Raw genomic sequence first — 9,432 nt, forward strand, 5'->3', positions numbered from 1 at the left:
ATCCAGTTTCACCCTGAATAATGTGGCTCAGTGGACTGAGTACCAGCCTGTAAATCAAAGGGTTGCCAGTTTGATTCCCAGTCAGGGCATATGCCTGGGTTGCAGGCTGGGTCCCTAGTAAGGGTTGTGCGAGGGGTGACCATATACATTGCTGTTTCTCTCCTTCTCCTTCCCTTCTTCTCTCTCTAAAAATAAGTAAATAAGATCTGAAACAAAAATCCAGTATTCTCTTGAAGCTGCTCATTGCACCCCTAACCAGGTCATGGAAATAGCCATAAGAACACACAAGGCTACACAATGGTTTCGAAACAGGTCATGATCTAGAAATGTACCATGTTGTAGAATGTACTGCAGGTCCTTCTTGGATCTCATCCCAGGATGTTATTTCCAGAAAGGTGTAAACAGTCTCGTTACATTTCTGTTCAGGACCCTGGCTGGGAAGAGACGCTCTTGTGTCACATGCTCCCATCTCTCCTTTCTGCTGGGGGCTAGGGCTGATTTAAACCTTCTTTCCAGATGGGAGGGAAGTTAAGTGAGCTGCCTCCTTCCTCATGTTTAGGGAACATACAAGGGCTGGCAGGCAGGCACAGCCACATGGTAAGGATTTCAGTGTGCTAATGCCTGGCAGAGCTAGTGCTTATGAAACAAAACAAAAGAATGAAATGCAGCCAAAGGACAGAATGTCTCTCTCTCTGGGTTTCCACTTTCAGAAAAATATAATCTCGATGGCAATAATGGGTAACTATTTCCAAGCAGATGGGCATGAGGACCTGAAGGTATATTGATAGAGCGAGCCAGCACAGATCTCATTTGGCCTTCCTTGCCTGGAAAATGTCCAGTTACAGTGAACAAGTGAAGGACACGGAGCCTGGATAACTAGGTACTGAGTGTCACGGGGCTCAGTGCTGCAGCGTGTGGACAGACAGTCCCCTTAGTGCCCCCTCCCCCAAGACCACCAGCAGGCAGAGCAGTCATGTCCACAATCCATGCCCTGTAACCTGGATCTCCAAAGGAGGCCCTGAGTTCGTCTATATATTTTTCCCACATATTTTTCCCTATTACCTTTCACAAGTTTAAAAAATGTTTTGGAATCAAACTTTAGTTGATTGTCTTCCAAAAATCCCATTGTATGTTACGGTTTTACCAAACAAGACAGATTTTCTTTGGTAATATGTGCCAGGGATAAGTTGTGAATGAAAGGGCATCACATAGATGTCCATCATCAGATAAGTGCAGAGCAGCTGTGCCTGTATGTATGGACTGAGTGTTTGTGTCCCCCATCCATATGTGGAAGCCCAATCTCCAATGTGACTGTATGTGGACCATGGGTTTGTACAGATGTAATTAAGGTTAAATGAGGTTGTAAGGGTGGGGCCCTGATCCAATAGTGCTGGTGTCCTCATAAGAAGAGACACACCAGAAGTTCTCTCTCTCTCTCTCTGTCTCTCTCTCTCCCTCTCTCCATGTTCACACAAAGGAGGTCACATTGAGACATTATGAGATGGCAGCCTCCTACAAGCCAAGGAAGAGGCCTTAGAATGAAACCTACCTTGCTGGTACCTTGATCTTGGACTTCCCAACCTCCAGAACTATAAGTAAATTTCCATTGTTTAAGCCACCTAGTCTGTGGTATTGGTTGTGGCATCATGAGCTCACTAATACATTACATAAGCAAGCACACCTCTCCCTTTGGTGCCTGGAGTACTAATGATAATTATAATAACTCTAGTAATAGATTTCTCATTTCATGATCACTTGCTATGCATCTGGCATAAAATGGTCACCTTTAATTTTTATTCATTTAACCTTTCATTGCACGTAACTTTACATTCAAATTCTTGGCATATCCTGGGTTATAAGGGCTAGGGAATCTTGCTTGTCTTTATGCGGGCAGCATGTTGATATGATGTTACTTAGTTGAGGCCCAAGATAGAAAACTGGGCTACAGCCTTAGTTTTATATATTTAATTTCCCTTTAGATTTATATTAGTTTAACAAATTGTATTTCCATTTTATTCTAGTATTGAGTTCTTGTGAAAATCCTTTGGGTAAAAGCTCTTCATGTAAATCTTCTAGGTTTATATGTCTAGGCACACCGTGTTTGTACAAGGCCATCCCAGTGGGAATTGGTGTAGTGTGGTCAGTTTATGCCATGGGAATTGTAGGGACAGAAGGAAAAAAGTCCCATCTGGAAATCTTTCCTGCAGTAATACCACCTTTCTCTTTAACCACTTCATTCATTTGAGCCTAGAAGATTCTAAAAGATTCTGCATTGAGCAGGTAACACCTTGCTTCTTTCACTACCTGCTTTATCCCAATGGGGAGCTGAATGGTAGCTGGGAACAGGTTGTTGCCACTTGGGCCGTGGTACTGGTGTCCAGATAGAAACAAGGGTGCCAGGAGGTGTGTCAGAGCTGAGGACAGGAGATGTGGGAATGCCAGGGCCTTGCCCCATCGATTCTTAAAGCAAAATCTAGGTTGGGTCTTTGCTCCACTTTTCAAATGACCCTTACACAGGGCTACCTCTTGCTCTGCTTCAAATCTGCACCTCCCCCCTCTCCTCATCACTCTCTTACTTCAGTTCACTTCAGCCATTACACACTCTTAGATCATTCATGTGGCTACTGGTCCTGGGGGGTGGAAGACAGAGACAGAGTCTCCATGTTGCACCACATGGTTTTATCAATAAAGGTTGCCAAGCAAATCTTGCTGAACCATATTTACCCCTCTGTGGCCACAGGTGATGTATTTCACAATATTGCACAGCTGACCTATTAGGGCTACTTGGAACAGGACAACGTAGCTGACACAGTCATATCTCTCAACACAAAATGTAGACGCACAGCACCTTAGGGGATTGTTCTCCTGGGTAGATGCCAGCATTGCCAAAACATTTCCCTGGTGTAGCCTGATCATCAAAGTAGAGTTGATTTGCAGGAATGAGCCCTTACTCTTTGAACAGACCTTTAATTTTCTTTCTTTTGTAAACATAGTTGGAGTGAGGTTGTGATTATCTGGAAGACACTGGAGCATGTTGGCATCATTTCATTTAAAAACCAAGTTCAATAGTCAATCATAACAACCTTACTTAAGTGGTTCTGAGACTAAAGAAATCTGTGTTCTTGTCTAGAATCTGTGACTAATTTGTCAAGTCAGGTCAGCAATTGAACTGGTATCTTTGCTTGCCTTGGTCTGCATTTGCTTAAGAACTGGAAATATCAAATATTGGGTCTAGAATGTGTCAAAAGAATCACTCCAAAATCTATTATTAAGGACAATGAAAATTTGTCAACTCTAGCTTCAGGTACAAAACTAACAACTTTTTCCCATTTCTGTGCCATTTATTATTTTTCTTTTTATTCTTCTGCCTCTCTCCTCTTCCATCCCTTCCTTCCCTTCCCTTCTCCTTCCCTCTTTTCCTCCCTCCCTCCCTTCCTCCCATTCCTTGCTTCCTTCTTTCCTTCCTTCCTTCCTTCCTTTTCTCCTTCCTCCCTTTATTAAACCAGTATGTCTTATATGCCAATATTATGTTAGACCTCAGAGAAACAAAGATGAAAACTCATGTTTTCTGTCCTCGCTGAGCTCCTTGTCTTCTCAGAGGCTCTCCATTTGATACATGAACTATGATAAAGACTGTTGTGGAAATCTGCACAGGAAACTGCAGGAGTATATAGAAGACTGACCAGGACAGGGCTTATCAGCATCCCATATACCTCCTCTGGAGTTTACGTCTCAAAGGCTGAAGGGAGGTTGGATGGACAAAGGATGAGGAGGAAGTCAGGGTGATCCAAGACTATGGAACATGGTACACAAAGATGTGGGCCAGAGCCTGGAATGTTGAGGCAACACAGTTCCTCAAGGTGGAGCTTGGGGTCCAACTGGATGTGAAGGAAAGAGGGATGCCGACACAGGCTGAGCCAGTCTTGAAGGGCCTGGTTTTCTCTACTCAGAAGTCTGGAATTTATTACAGAGGGAGCCACAGAGGGATTTTGAGAGGAAACAAGTTCCCCAGTGTTGTGTTTAGAGACATGTTCAGAATAACTGAACCTGCCCAGAGAACCTCTTAGGAAGCTGTTGTAAAAGCCCTGACAAGAGGTTAGGGTATCAATACCCATGCATCTCTGGTAAGAGATGTTTCAGATATAGAATCTCCTGACCTTTTTCACCAAACAGGCCAAGAGTGGGAAGTGGAAATAAATTGAGCTTTATTTCAAAGGAGCTGTTAGATCACATACAATAGTGTTAAGGGACTTGACACAGCCTTCTTTCCACCAAATGCCTTCCTCACTAGATCCTGAGGTCTCGAGTTCCAACAGGAGCGTATTATATGTGTGCCCTAAAATAAAATCATCCCTGAGAATCATGCAAGCCTGTAGGCTCATACTAATGGGGAAGGAGAGCCTGGTGAGAGGGACAGTGGGCTACTGTACCTGCATAAGCACCAACTTTGGGTGCCACCTTGAATGTGGCCCAGATCTCATATCCACTTCTCAGCATTGCACAGGATGTCTATCTATGCTCATGTCAGTTGCACAGAGAGGAGAACCTGAAGACACCATCTGACCTAAACACGTGAGTGAGCCCAAGCCCATAGTCTGAACACAGTAAGGTGGGGCCGAACAACATCTATCAGGGAACAGAACTTAAGCTGTGATGGTTGGCACCCAGAAAACCTTCAGAAATGCTTCCCTTGCCCTTTTGATTAACTGAAAGATAACCAGAGTTGCTTAGAACAGAGGGTACTGCCCTGGCTGCCCAGGGCAGTGACAGTTGCCTGCAGACTTTGAGTCATGAGTGGGCAGGAGCCAGGGTAGAACTGTAAGACAGAATCCCACTATGGCCACCAGCTGGTCAGCATGCTGAGAGGGGCTGAACGTCTCAGTCTGTTCAGGGCAGCAAATTCATTCATAGTGATCAGGTGATATCATCTTGATCAAAACAAAACAAAACAAAACAAAACAAAAAATGAACAAAATATACCAGGGCTGTAATTGCTTGTTGAGGGCATTGTTAACTGTCTACTAGCTTGCTTGGTGCACATGTAGTACCTGCTTCTTCTACAAATTTTTGGGATTCATTAACCCCAAAAGGTGATGATATGAAAGTGTCAAGCACAGAGGCAGGTCCAAAGTAGATACCAAATTAATAACCCAATAAAAATTAGCTGAATCAGAAAAATTATTTGAGTGCATCTCACTTATAGACATTTTACCTTTATTTTTTCCAAATCTCAGGTTCATCCTGAAAGACAACTACATTATCTTGATTTAGTGGCAACAGAGCACAGAAAGCACCAACCGCTTGCCCAAACTGTCCAGCTTGTCAGTGGGGAGGCTGGAGTTCAAACCCAGAGCTAACTCTAACAGGTATGTTTTCAAAAGGAAAATGAGTAGAAAAAGATGGCCTGGAGGCTGTTTACATTTCTTTTTGTGAGAACCAGTGTCTTTCCCTCAAGATATTATCTAGAACAACCTAGAATATTTTATTTTTCTTTCCTATAAACTTCCAGGGGTCAGGAGGTAGGGGAGGGACAGTCCATTTCAATCTTTTGGTTATAAATGTTCAGGGGGATGATTCTACTGCATTACTTGGCCATCCTGCTAGTTCTCTGATATGTGCACCCACCCCTGACTGTGTCCAACAAACATCCATGAACTTCATCCTCCATTAAGGTCATTATAGCACCTGCTCATAAAATTTCCTTATTAAATGATACTTGATTCAGCATCTGCTTAAAGGACAACTTGGTTCAGTGTGAAACTGGCAGACTTGAAAAGGAAGCAACCCAACCAATCCTGTGAGAGGGCCACTCACAGGCATGCATCCTGACTCAGGTTTTCCTGGCACCATATTTGTGAACAAAAGTCCAAAGAACACAGTTTGGGGGTCCAGAATGTACCGAGAAGTTTGTAAGTAAGACAAGTGAGTCAGATTCATGATCTTCCATATCCTGCAAATCACAACTGTTTTTTTCATCAGTGTGTGTAGGTGTCTGAAGGCGCCAGATCTTGTCATGTACAGCATGCTCAGAATGCCACTGTGTCCAGAGACATATGAAAAGATGCTCAGCATCACTAGCCATCAGAGAGATGCAAATTAAAACCACAATGAGATACCACTTCACACCAGTGAGAATGGCCATCAGAAACAAATCAACAAACAATGAATGTTGGAGAGGATGGAGAAAAGGGAATCCTAGTGCACTGTTGGTGGGAATGCAGACTGGTGCAGCCCCTATGGAAAACAGTATGGATTTTCTTCAGAAAACAAAAATGGAACTGCCTTTTGATCCGGCAATTCCACTGCTGGGATTATACACTAAGAATCCTGAAACACCAATTCAAAAGAACCTGTGCACCCCAATGTTCATAGCAGCACAATTTACAATAGCCAAGTACTGGAAGCAACCTAAGTGCCCATCAGAAAATGAATGGATGAAAAAACGGTACATTTGTTTTTGTACATTTACACAGTGGAATACTACAGGAACAGAAAGGAGCTCCTACAGTTTGTGGCAGCATGGATGGAACAGGAGGGCATTATGCTAAATGAAATAAGCCAGGCGGTGAAAAACAAATACCATATGATCTCATCTATATATAGAACCTAATGAAAAAAACAAACAAGCAAGCAAAATATAACCAGAGACACTGAAATTAAGAACAAACTGACAGTAACCAGAGGGGAGGGTGGGAGGGGATAATGGGGAAAAAGGGGGGAAAGGTTTTCAGGAACATCTATAAAAGACACGTGGACAAAACCAAAGGGGCATGGGATTAAGGGTGGGAAGTGGGGATGGCTGAGGTGTGGGGAGTGTTGGGGGAAAATGGAAAGAACTGTACTTGAACAACAACAACAACAATAATAATAATAATAAAAAGAATGCCACTCTGCACATGTGGTAGAAAGAATTGTGGCCCAGTGAGTTCTTAAAGTTTTCCTACTAGAATTCAACTAATACACTGGAACAAAGAATATATATATTCAAAGATATATCTGTAGCCTAAGAAAAGAATTTTCAGAAGCAGCTGATGAGAAACCCAGCACGTCACATGCCACTCACTCACAATGGACAGGCATCTGACAGCTGCCAGCACCTGACAGACCTCTGAGCATCCCTGTAGGGATGCTCAGTGGGGATGACCCCACTGGTAGCCTTTCTTCTGGGGCCATGAGCTTGCAGAATGGTGATTGCTGGACAGCCATGGATGAGGGGCAGTGTTGTGAGCACATGTTTGTGATATAGTCTTTTCTATTAGTCAGCTGGGCAACTGCTCAGCTAGCTGCTTACTGAGGAACCCAGCTCCAAGAACTAGACAATAGTCACATGAGGTAACTAGGCTATTCACTTACCCTTTATTGAGTGCAGGTTCACTCAAAACAGAACATAAACATATGTTAATATCCTACTCTCATTCTAATAATCTAAGAAAAATGTAATACATACAAACACAGCAATCTATGAGGAATATAATGACCTGAGTCCCAGAGTCTCAGAGTCTCAGTCAGCAGGTGCAGGAGACAGCACAGCAGGCAAGAGAGCCATCAGCTTCTTGCAAGGAAGAATCTCTGGAGCCAGGTGGACAGCAGGACAGACGAAGTCCTCCATTCAGTAGGGCAGAGCCTCTGGCAGCCAATGCCAAGGGAGATCAGTGTGGCATACACCAGCACTCTGGTGTGTGGAGCCCAGGTGTCTCCACAGTGGTCTGGAACCTGCCTAAGTTGTACCTTGAAAGTGGTGTACTCCACCCTTCTCGTTCTCTTAATAAAGGTCTTGGCACCCCTAATGGCAAGTGGGGACTTTCCCCAGAAGCCTATCTATGGGTGGTCCTGCTCTGCAGGCATGGCTGTTCTGGTCATGTGTGCAGATGTCTTAAATGTGTTTCCTTGCCAGATGTGTCTGCTGTGACTAAGTAGTTTCCTTCTTGAACCAAAGTGTCATGGCCAACTGGCAGCCATCTTGGTTGACATGAGTGACTCCACTTTGTGTTATACACTTTATGCTATCTGGACTGGACCAATGCCATTGTATTGATCCTGCTCTCCACAGGTGGGAGAACAGGGTGAGTGAACTTTCAAATGATAGACACATAAGAAATTCGCCCTCAGCTCTTTCACTGTGGCCTCTGTCGCTTGAGGCCAGTTTAAATGCATCTGGTCCTGTAATGGTTATTTTGAGCCCATGGCTCTTTCTGCACTAAAAGCCATCCATAGGCAGGTTCCTCACTGAATGCATACAATGGGTTAGCTGAGTCGTTGCTGTGTTGGAACATGTCTCATTTGTGAGCCACCAGGCTTTCAACTGTGCCACCCAGATGTGCTTTGGGCTGCAGCAGAAGTCAGAGGCAGGGGACTCCTGGGAGTCATTGTCCTTTCAGCTCTGTCTTCTCAGCTTATTAGATGATAGCAACATTTTCTGCTAATAAGTTTAATTCTGTATTATTTTTCCTGTTCAATTTTTTAAAATTATTTACTTTTTAAAAATTGTTATAAAACATACATTAAATTTGCTATTTTAATTATTTTTCATATGAAATAATATTTTAATTCTTATCTTTAGAAACTGTAAAGACTACACATGAGTTAGAAATGAGACTGTACCCAATACCGGACAAAAGAGAATGAGCTATTCTCTGACTTTTCTTTTGTCTGGTCACTCAGAAATATGTTATAACCTATGATTATTGTTGCTTGTTGCCTCACATTTTTTATCCATGTACTCACCATAGTCTGCATGCATAAATTCAAGCCCCTTTTTTCACATACTGATATGCCATGTCTCTGAGGCCTGGTTTGGATCCTGAAATTCTGCACCATGTTGCCTTTTGACCGACATCACCCTTTTGGTACACTTCATTTTCTTCCTACTCCCACATCTCATTTGATGTTAGAGAAAGCATTGTAACTGGGTTTTTCCCTTTCACCTGTCTCATGACAGGGTCCTGACTTATTCACCCAAATAACTGCACTTGATTAAGAGACTGTTCCAGAACCATGCTGCTTGCTCTTTCAGACTCATGTCTTATAAACTGATGAAGCACCTGTAATGCAGATCTTCAAAACATTGCTTCTATTTCTCTTTTCCTACAATCTAATCTTTAGTCTTATCCTAGTACAAGAATTGTGTCTTCCTCCCATCCTCACCTTTATTTTAATTGTTAAGTGTACAGTTCGGTGGTATTACGTATACTCACATTGTTGTAAAACCATCACCAGCCACCCTCCAGCTCCAGAACATTTTCATCTTGCAAAATTGAAATTCTGTTCCCATTAAACACTAAATCCTCATGCCCTACCCCCAGCTCCTGTCAACCATGTCGTGCTTTCTGCCTCTACAAATCTGATTGCCCTAAGGACCTCATATAGATGGAATCATTAATATTTGTCCTTTGCAACTGGTTTATTTCACTCAGCATAATGTCCTCAAATTCA

The 9,432-nt window shown here is 43.0% G+C and overlaps 1 pseudogene; it reads right to left on the reverse strand.

The window, feature by feature from the left end:
* Positions 1-8,583: 8,583 nt before the first annotated feature.
* On the reverse strand, positions 8,584-9,065 carry LOC112307270 (single-stranded DNA-binding protein, mitochondrial pseudogene; annotated as a pseudogene).
* Positions 9,066-9,432: the final 367 nt, after the last annotated feature.

This window comes from Desmodus rotundus, chromosome 1 (assembly GCF_022682495.2).
Source record: "Desmodus rotundus isolate HL8 chromosome 1, HLdesRot8A.1, whole genome shotgun sequence".
NCBI classification, from domain to species: Eukaryota; Metazoa; Chordata; class Mammalia; order Chiroptera; family Phyllostomidae; genus Desmodus; species Desmodus rotundus.